Source organism: Ixodes scapularis, unplaced genomic scaffold, assembly GCF_016920785.2.
Source record: "Ixodes scapularis isolate PalLabHiFi unplaced genomic scaffold, ASM1692078v2 PGA_scaffold0__279_contigs__length_252992795, whole genome shotgun sequence".
NCBI lineage: Eukaryota > Metazoa > Arthropoda > Arachnida > Ixodida > Ixodidae > Ixodes > Ixodes scapularis.
In genome coordinates this window covers 107089756-107103611 of record NW_024609835.1, presented here as the reverse complement: position 1 = coordinate 107103611, position 13856 = coordinate 107089756, and positions in this window count along the sequence as shown.

Genomic DNA, 13856 nt, shown 5'->3' with positions numbered 1-13856 from the left:
GCTATATTTTTCACCCTGATGGGCCCGATTGGGCGCGCGCTCAAAAATCGGCCATCGGAGAGCGCGATGCGTCTTGGGATATTGGGCGCATTCGTGACGTCACTTGTGCCGGTCGGGAAAGGCTACGGCGTGAATGTTGTGGTTACGAGCGTTGCCACTTGGTGGCGCGTCGACGATTTACGACCTGTGACAACGTGGCCGTTTGAGATGTGCAAGGGCTGCACGCACGCTGCACCACGGGACCACGGCAAGTCGGCAACCACGGCAGCACTGACAAAACCAGCTCCGAGGCCGGATTCTCAAAGCGAATTCACGACGAAAAAAGTGCGTACGACAAATTTGAGAGAAAACCCGTGCTCTCGAAACGAAATTGTCGTAACCTTTGCGCAGGTTACGACAGAATCCTACGACAGCTCCGAAGCTGTCTTACGCACTTTTTACGATCAAATCAACAAGGCCGACAGCGTCGCTCAGTTACTTGGTATCGGCCACCAACGGACATTTATTTTTCTTCGTGCTCTTCTCGTGCGTCCCGACTTCAACCAGCAAGAAAAAAGGAAGGAGTACTTAAAACAGACCACGACGATCAAGAACGCAGGATCCACAAACACACGAGAAGAGCTACAACAGCCACGATTCTGCCGACCGAGCGAGCTCGGCAGAATATAGTAGGCCTAGCAGCAACATCGACTCGGCGCACCGTTGCTCCGGCGGTCCTTGGCCAAGACCGTCTGTCCATGACCGGCTGGCCTGCTGAATGGAATATGCCCGCGCGACCCTTGTGGACCCTTACCGGATGAGTAGTTTGATCCCTGAACTAAATTTCAGAGGTCAATATTTTCCCCTTGTCATCTCGATCTCCTTGTTTTCCGACACAGCAGTGACGAACGCTGTCGTCGAAAAGGGAGTCTCTTTGATTCTATCTCCTTGTTTTGTGTGATATAGAGCTCAAATAAACGCCATACGGATTACCTTGGCAACTCGGTATGTACACTCTGTTATTAGTATGCCATTTTTATTCTGACTCGACGCTACGTCAGTGTCGAGCTATAGCAGTTCGTGGGAGCTACGCGATGTCGGTCTAACCTTTCTTTGCTGTCATGTCAGTATCGAGTTGCAATCGTAAAAGATCGGTCCAGAAGCGCTTACCGAAACGCGGTCTAACAGCGAATCCAGCACTTCGATCAAACGCGCCTGTCCGCTCCGAGTGTGAACAGGTATTTGGCATTTGCGTGGCTCTTGCTGACACCCTCGTAGTTCAAACATATCCTTTTTAACGTCGGCTTGCAGCTCGCGACTCGCAGCAACTAATACCGGCCGTGCCAGAAGCATGCTCGGGCCGTGTCGTGCAAAGAGCCGCAACGAGAACGAGCTCACTGTGGCCAACTACGCTTTGGCTTTCTCCGCCAAGGCTTTGCAAACGCGTTCAGGCCTAGGCGAATTCTGCCGGCACGCCGTATTGCCGCAGAACGGCGCTGCTATTTTGGCACAAGTGATGTCACGAGAACTTCCCCCCATCCACCAGATGAGAATTTGAAATCGTTTAATTATGTTTAAAATTAGTTCTCCTGTGTTTTGCAGCGCAATATTTATATTTCCGAGGTGGTGCCTGTCCCTAGCCCATATTTATGCAACAAGATCGGCGCTAAAATTTCGTTTCACTACCCCTTTAAAAGGCTACTCCACCGATTTTTCGAGCTACCTCAACTAACTATATTTTCTGACTCCCCAGCCTTTAGCCTTTCCGGTATGCTATTTAGCATCGCGAAATTCATAATAGGCATTGTGAAATCGGCAAATGAAAATGGTGCAAAAACCAACATTCAAATATTCGCGCACTTTTCAGTGCCGTGACGTCAGTGGCAGGCAGGCTTGCCAGTCGAGCAAGTAGTCTAAAAATAGAATATGCCAATCATTTGTTCCGTGCTGGAGCGCGGATACGGGAGCGAGCTTCCAAAGCACTCATTTGACACCAAGAAACTGCTTCAAATCCGTTGGGAACAACTTCTGTAGTCCAAAAAGTTAACCCCTGCCTTCCATTGACGTCACTTTGTTGTTGTTGCCAGTAGAGACTTTCAGTTTGAAAAACATGGTGAAGACCAAAACTGTAAATTCAATAACTTCGCGAAAAAACAATATTTTGACCTAATATTTGGGATACTGTTTTAGCAATGTTTGTTGGTTAGTTTAGCAAAATTTCAAGCAAATCGGAGACAATGAAAACAACGGTGTAGTACCCCTTTAATACTCCACCGTTTTTTTTTTCATTTTCTACAGAAGTTGTTCCCAACGGACTATAGAAGTTGTTCCCAACGGACTATAGAAGTTGTTCCCAACGGACTATAGAAGTTGTTCCCAACGGATTTGAAGCAGTTTCTTGGTGTCAAATGAGTGCTTTGGAAGCTCGCTCCCGTATCCGCGCTCCAGCGCGGAACAAATGATTGGCATATGCTATTTTTAGACTACTTGCTCGACTGGCAAGCCTGCCTGCCTCTGACGTCACGGCACTGAAAAGTGCGCGAATATTTGAATATTGGTTTTTGCACCATTTTCATTTGCCGATTTCACAATACCTATTATGAATTTCACGATGCTAAATAGCATACCGGAAAGGCTAAAGGCCGGGGAGTCAGAAAATATAGTTAGTTGAGGTAGCTCAAAAAGTCGGTGGAGTACCCCTTTAAGTATACCGCATTCTAGAGCCACACTTTTCTAGCGGGACCTCGTGCCGTCACATTAAAGGATGAACTGAGCACGCGCCCGCTCGGCCGGCTGGGTCACTGGCTGGGCCCACTCTCAGTAGCGTACTGGATGTCCAGGGGCTCCGAACCGGGGGGACAGCGGGGGCAGTCAACTGTCACCCCCACAGGTTCTAAACCAGGGGAAGCATGCAGCCACCACCCACACTCAAAGCTGTTCCGACCGCCCCCTCCCCCTCTTTTCCCCTTCCACCACCCGTGAGGCTGCTTCACACATACACACAGACACGGGCAAAAATGGGCTCCATTTTGCTATTGAAGTTTTCAGAAAGTCAGTTATATCTTTTGATTATGTCATCGGATCGGGCTGAAACTTTGGCATCTGGTTGTGCCCTCTAGTGCTACCTTTGGGCGGAAACGAGCGTTCGTCGATGATTAATTTATTTTTGCGTTAAAAAAAAAAAAAAGCTGTAATTTCTTTTTTCTTTTTGTGACACCCTGTATCAGTGGCGTACGCAGGATTTCATTTCGCGGGGGGCCGGACCAGCGAGAGTAAAGGGGGACAAGATAAAAAGAAAAGAAAGTCCAAGAGAAAATAAAAGCATGTTCATTTTTTTTCTGATAACTATGCATTCTTCTATTAAGTAATTAAAATAAAGTTGTCATATTGGTTTTGGGATGGTTATGAAACATAAAAATGATGCCCCGGAAATTCCCCACCAGGAAGGCATTTGCATTTTACTTTTTTATTTACAAGTCACGTCAAAAGAAAGCACCAGATTAAGCAGAAAACAAGAATCATAAAAACAAATATTTTATCAAGCACGACTCCAATGCACAAAGCCTCCAGTCATCGGGGCTGATAAAACAAGGATGCATAAGTAGAAACGCGGAACATCTTGATGGATAGACGATAAACACTGGAAAGCTGCTCCACCATAAAGTACTCCCTATCTTAACCTGATCTAATCAATAAAAATCTCACGTGATTTGTTCGTTGGTGTCGATTTCTAAGGTTTCCGAAGTCCGCTCACAAAAGAAAGTCAAGGAAGTCACATAACGCAACAAAGGGACGATGCAAAATGGTTTACACACTTGCATATTGCACTTGGCTCTCGTCCTGAGGCAGCAGGTCGCACACTCGCGCCCCTATATCGCGCTGTTCTCAAACTGCCGATGACAACTTCCGTACTCGAACCTTGAACCGCAAATCCCGCGCCTTTAGGCGCCTATATTCACTTTGCTAAGAGTTTTCCCGCCATCCGAGCAGCCGATCAGATATCGCTCTTTTTAGACCCAATGGGAGCCACGCGGTACAAAACAAACACATACAATACAAAATCCAATTAAGAAAGGACACGTGCACATAGACCCCCGAAAACTCCTAAAAACCTTCGCCCTAACTGTCGACCGTCAGCCGGACACCGCTTCAAGGAAAAACCCCTCGTCGGGGTGCAAGAGCTGTACCGACGCTTCTTCTCAAAATAAAAAAAAGAAGGCTACAAAACATCGAGGGGCCCCGCTGCGCTCGAGCGAGGCACAGCGCATAGCACGCACCCAGAGCGGGGTCCTCGAGGACTAGGGGACACGGGGGCCGCTCCGCCATCCGAGCAGCCAATCAGATATCGCTCTTTTTAGACCCAATGGGAGCCACGCGGTACAAAACAAACACATACAATACAAAATCCAATTAAGAAAGGACACGTGCACATAGACCCCCGAAAACTCCTAAAAACCTTCGCCCTAACTGTCGACCGTCAGCCGGACACCGCTTCAAGGAAAAACCCCTCGTCGGGGTGCAAGAGCTGTACCGACGCTTCTTCTCAAAATAAAAAAAAGAAGGCTACAAAACATCGAGGGGCCCCGCTGCGCTCGAGCGAGGCACAGCGCATAGCACGCACCCAGAGCGGGGTCCTCGAGGACTAGGGGACACGGGGGCCGCTCCGCCATCCGAGCAGCCAATCAGATATCGCTCTTTTTAGACCCAATGGGAGCCACGCGGTACAAAACAAACACATACAATACAAAATCCAATTAAGAAAGGACACGTGCACATAGACCCCCGAAAACTCCTAAAAACCTTCGCCCTAACTGTCGACCGTCAGCCGGACACCGCTTCAAGGAAAAACCCCTCGTCGGGGTGCAAGAGCTGTACCGACGCTTCTTCTCAAAATAAAAAAAAGAAGGCTACAAAACATCGAGGGGCCCCGCTGCGCTCGAGCGAGGCACAGCGCATAGCACGCACCCAGAGCGGGGTCCTCGAGGACTAGGGGACACGGGGGCCGCTCCGCCATCCGAGCAGCCAATCAGATATCGCTCTTTTTAGACCCAATGGGAGCCACGCGGTACAAAACAAACACATACAATACAAAATCCAATTAAGAAAGGACACGTGCACATAGACCCCCGAAAACTCCTAAAAACCTTCGCCCTAACTGTCGACCGTCAGCCGGACACCGCTTCAAGGAAAAACCCCTCGTCGGGGTGCAAGAGCTGTACCGACGCTTCTTCTCAAAATAAAAAAAAGAAGGCTACAAAACATCGAGGGGCCCCGCTGCGCTCGAGCGAGGCACAGCGCATAGCACGCACCCAGAGCGGGGTCCTCGAGGACTAGGGGACACGGGGGCCGCTCCGCCATCCGAGCAGCCAATCAGATATCGCTCTTTTTAGACCCAATGGGAGCCACGCGGTACAAAACAAACACATACAATACAAAATCCAATTAAGAAAGGACACGTGCACATAGACCCCCGAAAACTCCTAAAAACCTTCGCCCTAACTGTCGACCGTCAGCCGGACACCGCTTCAAGGAAAAACCCCTCGTCGGGGTGCAAGAGCTGTACCGACGCTTCTTCTCAAAATAAAAAAAAGAAGGCTACAAAACATCGAGGGGCCCCGCTGCGCTCGAGCGAGGCACAGCGCATAGCACGCACCCAGAGCGGGGTCCTCGAGGACTAGGGGACACGGGGGCCGCTCCGCCATCCGAGCAGCCAATCAGATATCGCTCTTTTTAGACCCAATGGGAGCCACGCGGTACAAAACAAACACATACAATACAAAATCCAATTAAGAAAGGACACGTGCACATAGACCCCCGAAAACTCCTAAAAACCTTCGCCCTAACTGTCGACCGTCAGCCGGACACCGCTTCAAGGAAAAACCCCTCGTCGGGGTGCAAGAGCTGTACCGACGCTTCTTCTCAAAATAAAAAAAAGAAGGCTACAAAACATCGAGGGGCCCCGCTGCGCTCGAGCGAGGCACAGCGCATAGCACGCACCCAGAGCGGGGTCCTCGAGGACTAGGGGACACGGGGGCCGCTCCGCCATCCGAGCAGCCGATCAGATATCGCTCTTTTTAGACCCAATGGGAGCCACGCGGTACAAAACAAACACATACAATACAAAATCCAATTAAGAAAGGACACGTGCACATAGACCCCCGAAAACTCCTAAAAACCTTCGCCCTAACTGTCGACCGTCAGCCGGACACCGCTTCAAGGAAAAACCCCTCGTCGGGGTGCAAGAGCTGTACCGACGCTTCTTCTCAAAATAAAAAAAAGAAGGCTACAAAACATCGAGGGGCCCCGCTGCGCTCGAGCGAGGCACAGCGCATAGCACGCACCCAGAGCGGGGTCCTCGAGGACTAGGGGACACGGGGGCCGCTCCGCCATCCGAGCAGCCGATCAGATATCGCTCTTTTTAGACCCAATGGGAGCCACGCGGTACAAAACAAACACATACAATACAAAATCCAATTAAGAAAGGACACGTGCACATAGACCCCCGAAAACTCCTAAAAACCTTCGCCCTAACCAGTGTGCAGCACCGAAAAAAATACGGGTTCGGTTACGGTTCAGGTTCAGGTAAATTTATTTTGTTCCGGTTCAGTTCAGGTTCGATTAATTCGATCCGCGAACCGGTTCGCGAACCGGTTCGGGGCGCTGAACCGGTTCGCGAACCGCGGTTCGGAAATTATAAATGAGAAATTGCAACATCAAAATAAATTACAAATAAAACATCTGAAATCAGCACATACGAAACGGGATACATCGTAGTGTAAGGCTCAGGGATTTCTACCAGGAATGGTTTCTTTATGTGCACTCAAAGGTTACCTCACCGACGTTTACGCATTCGGACTTCATCTAATTGGGTCCGACGCAGTAGCTGTAAAATCCGCGACCTCCTTACAAACCCACTTACAAGTAGAACTCGCTAACTATACCGCCACCTCGGCGTGTAAGCAATTGAAAGAACAGTGGGGAGAAAATACAGCTTTCTTTATTTGAACTAGCCTTCGGTAACTCAAATTAGACCCTTAAAGAAGTTTTCATTAAACAAGATACGGAATATGAAAAACACTTCACCGAACGCAACGCCAGAAGCACGTAATAGGATAAATATTAAAATAAAAGAGTTCGCTGTCTCGCAATATGTTAGCTTCTAAGTGCCTATACGAAACCGGATGCATTATTATCAAACTCCACAGCCTTTTCTTTTCTCATTCCGATGGAAGCAAGCTTCAAGAACTCGCGCGTTGTAGAAACGTGTTATGAAATGAGCACACAGCAGTATTTAGGATTTACGAGATAGTAAAAAAATGAAATCCCGTGACGCGATTTTTTTTTTTTTTGCACAGCCTTCCAATTCTTTTTCTTCCGTGCAAGCCGCGACCAGCGCAATACTGGTTCCTATGTCAAGATTCATGGATGCAGCGTTTGTCAAGAATCATGGATGCAGCGTTTATATTCCTAAGACTGAGTGGAGAAGAAAAATTTGTAAGCGAGGTGTGTGTCAGTTGACGGCACTTAAAAAAACAAATGGCATTGATAGCACATTCATTGTCAACAGCGCGTGGCCGAACCGTTTTGACATGAGCCGGTAACCGTTATTTTTTTTCCGGTTCAGTTCCGGTTCGGGTTCATCGCGATAATAAAATAACGGTTCGGGTTCAAGTTCAGTTCCGGAAAAAATACCGGTTCGGTTCGGTTCCGGTTCGACACCCTGGCCCTAACTGTCGACCGTCAGCCGGACACCGCTTCAAGGAAAAACCCCTCGTCGGGGTGCAAGAGCAGTACCGACGCTTCTTCTCAAAATAAAAAAAAGAAGGCTACAAAACATCGAGGGGCCCCGCTGCTCTCGAGCGAGGCACAGCGCATAGGGAGCCTTCATGTGCGCTTTCACATGAAGGCACCCTAACAGCGCATAGTACACACCCAGAGCGGGGTCCTCGAGGAACAATTAAGACAGGGGACACGGGGGCCGCTCCGTGGCGACGACAAACCAGCCCTGGCGGCTCCGCGAGAGGGACATGGGCCATCGCGCGCGAGGCAATGAAAGAGAAGTAAACGAAGATATTCGTTATTTGATTATTTTCCAGTCATATTAGATAAAAGACGTTAAAACTACACATTTTTTTATTATTTTTACTATGTCATAAATGACCCATATTGCATTCCCCTCCTTTTTTATTTCCTTTTCTTACAACTTCTCCACGAAGTTTGATATCGATAAACCTGAGAGTCAGTAACCTCGCCGACTCCCTCCCCCCCCCCCCCCTCGGAAATTGGGGGGGGGGGGGGGGGGGGCTTCTTCGCCCTCCCCCCTGTGCACGCCACTGCCCTGTATATATATATATATATATATATATATATATATATATATATATATAGGGTGGTCCCCAGTCACCAGGCTTGATCTAAAATGGACCGTAAAAATCGCCGCCTTCATGAAGCAATCTATATTTTTCGTCAAGATGTATTTCATAGGTCGTTTTTTTCTTTTAAAATTACAAAGCGTAATTCTCTTTCTGTAAAAAATAGGGCCAAGAGACTTGCGCTGGTCAACCGAGTTGAGTTGCGGGGCGCGTTTGGCACATGTATTAATTGGATGGCGTCTGGAGCAGCGTCCGGATTTAGCCGACCAGCGAAAGAAAGCAGACGACACGCAGACGAAATCCGTTGGTAGCAAAGGCGTCGTCGTTATGCAAATGCGTTTTTTTTTTTTTTACTTTACGTTTTTTTTTTTTTTGGCCGGGGGAGGGGGGGGGGGGGTCCGCATTAACTTTTAATTTAAAGGTACTTTAAAAAAAAAAAGATTATGCTCATTTTAATAAACCACGGTTGTTGCGGGCCATTGATCTCTATGACAATTGCTGGATCGCGCCTCCCAGCGTGTTCGCTGCTGCAGGCTGCAGCGCGAGTGCGGCCACAGAACGACCATCTTGCATACAGTTTTTTTCTTTCTTTTTTTTTTTTCATTTTGCTAGCGTTGCAGAGGCCGGCGGCAACGTGCTAAAGATACGTTTTCTACTCGTTCGTCGTCATTCGCCGATGACGTTCTTTAAGATCCTGTGTGAGGCGTGATACTCGCCGTTGAGAACACGTGGAAATTTTTACGAAAGCGCAGTGCTGCAGGGAAAAGGCAGAACTCGTCAAAAGCAAGTTTCGCCGGTCTGGCGGCGTGTTCAAAGCTTCCTTGGCACGCCGAAGCGCTGTGTCTCTGTGCCTTCGCACGCTTGGATACCAATCAAGAATCGACCCTGTGTGGATGTGTTTTGCGAGTGCAAAGTGCGAAGCCGTATATGCCTCTGGATCAGCGTCCTACTTTACTCTGACGACTGTATACTTGCGGCACTTGCGGTCTAAAAACGAGCTTAATCCAGCGTCCAGTAGCAACGGAAGAGGGGGGGGGGGGGAGGTACGTCCTTTCTTCGTCGTTAGAAGATTTACAGAATACCGCGCATAACAGCTCCCCATCATTGATAAGTGCTGGCTTGAGCGCGGCTCGCCTAATTGTGATTGGTCAACAGATTGCACACGACCATATGGGCCGCGCTTCAAAGATTTTCATTCTCGCCGCCTTGTACTTTTTTCTGCGAAAACCCTCCTTGCCCCACAGCGTTGCTCTATTCGTGCTCCCATGTGATCTATTATAGTAGATTTGGAACATAGCCAAGGTTAATAGTATATAAGAACAAGTACAGATCACCCCCCACCTTTATTGATAGCAACTCACTGAAACAGCTGGGCTATCCAGAACTCGGTGGCCGATATATATATATATATATGATCTAAAAATGCATCTACGCGCGACACACCTTCAAAACTTTGGTGCGGCGTCGATTCTTGATCGGTATCCAAGCGTGCGAAGGCACGAAGATGCAGCACTCGGCGTGCCAAGGAAGCTTTGAACACGTCGCGAGATCGGCGAAACTTGCTTTCGACGAGTGGTGCCTTTTTCCTGCGCCATATACTGCGCTTTCATAAACATTTCCACATGTTCTCAACGGCAAGTATCACGCCTCACAAAAGGATCTTAAAGAATGTCTTCGGCGAATGACGACGAACGAGTGGAAAACGTGTCTTCAACACGCAGCCGCCAGCCTCTGCAACGCTAGCAATACGCAAAAAAAAAAAAAAAAAAAAAAAAAAAAAACTGTTTGAAATTGTTTGCAAGATGGCTGTTCAGTGGCCGCACTCGCCCAGCGGGGAAGTGTGGATGGCTGCGCGATCCAGCTGGATAGATGGATGTAACGGGCGGTAGCTTGCGCCACCTAGCCTGAATCTGAAAAGACAAAAACTTTATACGATTCCTTCCGCCCTTCTAAGACCAATTTTCTTCCCCTAACTATCACCAGGCAGTGCGGGATATCACCAGGATGACCTTCGGGGGATGGGGCGAAAAAACTAAAAATATCGCCCCCCCCCCCTCCCCCCTGCCTCTTCCCACCGGGCGAGGAATTGCCGATTTTCCTCTGGTCAACCTTGTCGGCATTACCCCAGCCCCGGACCCACTGGGAGACACGGTTGAGACTTTGGGCCGGAGCCGCGCGGGAGGACCCAATTTTCCTCTGTCCCGCCTGTTCCCAGCTGTGCTAGTTAGTTGTTCATCATTCAATCTTTCCTAGATACTTTCCACCAATCTTCTAGTCGCATCTTTGTCACTGTCATCCTTTTCTCTTCCGTCCTTCCATCGTAGCCAGTAAAACCCAGGGCCCCGACCAAATCCGTTACCTCTTCAGGGAGAGCAGGGTGAAGCCCCGTGCACTTCAAAAACAAGTGCTCTAGTGACTCGCTATCATTATGGCAGGCGGCACATAATATGTCTGTCTCCTGAAAACTCCCGTTCCCCCTCGAACAGCAGAGAACTATACGCAGTGAATCGACAAACATATTTTCCTTCCTTATGTACTGTTTTCGTGACCTGTACACTGTTAGAGCTGATTTCTCCTACATTCTTCCCTCCCACATTTTCCTCTCTGCCCCTCTCACCCCTTTCACCCATGGATGGATGGATGGATGGATGCTAATGGCTATACCCTTTGTAGCGGGCGGTAGCTTGCGCCACCTGCTTAACTCTAAAAAGACGAACATAAGATTCCTCCCGCCCTGCTAAAACCAATTTTCTCCCCCTAACTATCACCAAGCAGTGTGGGATATCACCAGAACGACCTTCAAAAAATCGGGCAAAAAAAAAAAAAGAAAGGAAAACATCATTTCCCGCCCCTTCCCTCAGGCGAGGGAGTCGCCAATTTTCCTCTGGTCAAACCTTGTCGGCGTTACTCCAGCACCGGACCCACTGGGGACAGAGTTGAGACTTCGGGCCGGAGCCACGCAGGAGGGAGTCCCGATTCTTCTTTCTTCTTTCCCGCTGTCTCCTGCTGTGCTAGTTAGTTGTGCATCATTCAATTTGCCTTAGATTTCCACCAATCTTATAATCTCCTCTTTGTGACTGTAATCCTTTTCTCCTCCGTCCTTCCATGCAAAGAACTTCCCAGCGAGTTGTCAAACACATTTTCCTTTCTTATGTCCTGTTTTTGTGACCTGTACACTATTAGAGCCGACTTTTCCTGCATTCTTCCCTCCCACGCTTTTCCTTTCTGCCTCTTTCACTCCCTTTTCCACTTAGGTAGTCTGCTCAGCCCCATCACTAGTGAGTAAGTATTTAAATAAGAGCTATCGAGTTCAGTTTGTCCATTTTGTGTTTATGCTTTTATTGTATAAATACTTGGACACCTTACGTGCCCACCGCGTACCCAGTTGTCATAGAGATCAGTGTTGCGAGCGCTGTTTTCAATGACAATTGCTGGATCGCACTTACCACTCCCGCGAGTGAAGCCACCGGACGGCCATCTTGCTCGTAGAAGGTTTGCGGTTTTGCTAGCGTTACCGAGGCTGGCGGCTGTGCTGAAGACACGTTTTCTACTCGTTCACCGTCATTCAGTGGCGTAGGCAAGGGGGGGGGGGGGGGAGGGTGGAGGGGGTCGAAACCCCCCTTACCCGAAATGCCCCCCCCTCCCCCCCCCTTCCCGGTGGGCCCGCTCGCTACCCTGCTCACGCAGTTGGTCTTGCAAGGAGCACGGAGCAAAGGGGGAGAGCGGACTATCTCCAACTTATATGCTTTCGGGAGGAATGTTTGTGGGGCAGAAAATGCCCAAATAAATAAAATTTACAATAATGGATACTTGGGCGAGTTGGTGGGAATTCATCTTGGATGGATGGATGGAAATAAAATACTCAATATTTCTTCATTCGTGCTTATTTGATGGGATGCGGAACTTGATCTCAGATACATAAAGGATATTTCGAAACTTTTGTGGGGTGAAGGTTGGCCATTTGAAGGCAAAGTAACAAACTATCCTCACTGAAATACATAGTTAAATCAAACTAAAGTGGACATAATAAAGCGCACACATGGTGATAATTTAAAAAAATGTAAGTGATGTAAGGAGTATTAAATTAATTGTAAAAACAATTGCACTGTAAGCAACGGGTGGCGCTGAGCTCACGCACACCTTGTGTACTGATCAGAATTGTGTGCTTTCGACTAGAAATTAACGCGAATAAAAAACTGGGGGGGGGGGGTTAAACTAACCAATGGGGGGTCACGTGACCTTGGGGGGTCACGTGACCCCCAATGCCGATGATGTCATCACTGACGTCACTGATGACGTCATCAGTGACGATGACGATGTGGGTACCGATGACGTCATTAGTGACGTCACTGATGACTTCACCAGTGATGATGACGATGCGAATGTCGGTGACGTCATCAGTGACGTCGCTGATGACGTCATCAGTGATGATGACGATGACGATGCGGATGTAGGTAACGTCATCAGTGATGATGACGATGACGATGCGGATGCCGGTGACGTCATCAGTGATGATGACAATGACGATGCGGATGCCGGTGACGTCATCAGTGACGATGACGATGACGATGTGGATGCCGGTGACATCAGTGACGTCACTGATGACGTTATCAGTGATGATGACGATGACGATGCGGATGTCGGTGCGTCATCAGTGATGATGACGATGACGGTGCGGGTGCCGGTGACGTCATCAGTGATGATGACGATGTCGATGTGGATGCCGGTGACGTCATCAGTGATGATGACGATGATGATGTGGATGCCGGTGACGTCATCAGTGATGATGACGTCATCGGTGATGATGACGATGACGATGTGGATGCCGGTGACGTCATCAGTGACGATGACGTCATTGGGGGGTCACGCGACATCGGCGGGGGTCACGTGACCTCAGGGGAGTCACGTGACTTCGGGGGGTCACGTGACCTCGGGGGGTCACGTGCCCCCCCACGAGGTCACGTGACCCCGGTGGGGGGCTCGCGCGGTGCATTATGGGACATTTCCCATGATGCACCGGGGTCACGTGACCTCGGGGGGGTCACGTGCCCCCCACGAGGTCACGTGACCCCGGTGGGGGGCTCGCGCGGTGCATTATGGGACATTTCCCATGATGCACCGCGCGGTTACGCCGACGGCGACGCCGACGCCGCTCAAGCCGGAAACGGGCCCCTAAGAGCTGCGCTCTAAAAAGAAACTGTGACTAGTTATTTCAGAAAGCAATCTACAGGCTGTCTTGATCATCTCATTTATGCCAAGCGCCTACATATTAAGATGCAGCCGCCGGCGTTTGCGGCAAAGGATATCCAGGAGGTCCACCGCTTGAACTTCAATGTCGCGGTGAACATTCAAAAGCACTAGACCGAGCAGTCGCTCATTGGATGTAGACGCTCACAGGTATGCTTTCAACCGTCGTGGTGAAGAGAACGAGCACTCAGCTTCCTCCGTTGTTACGCGCAGAGTCACTAGGATCTTGTGGAGACGATAACCTTTTGGGAATAGAGC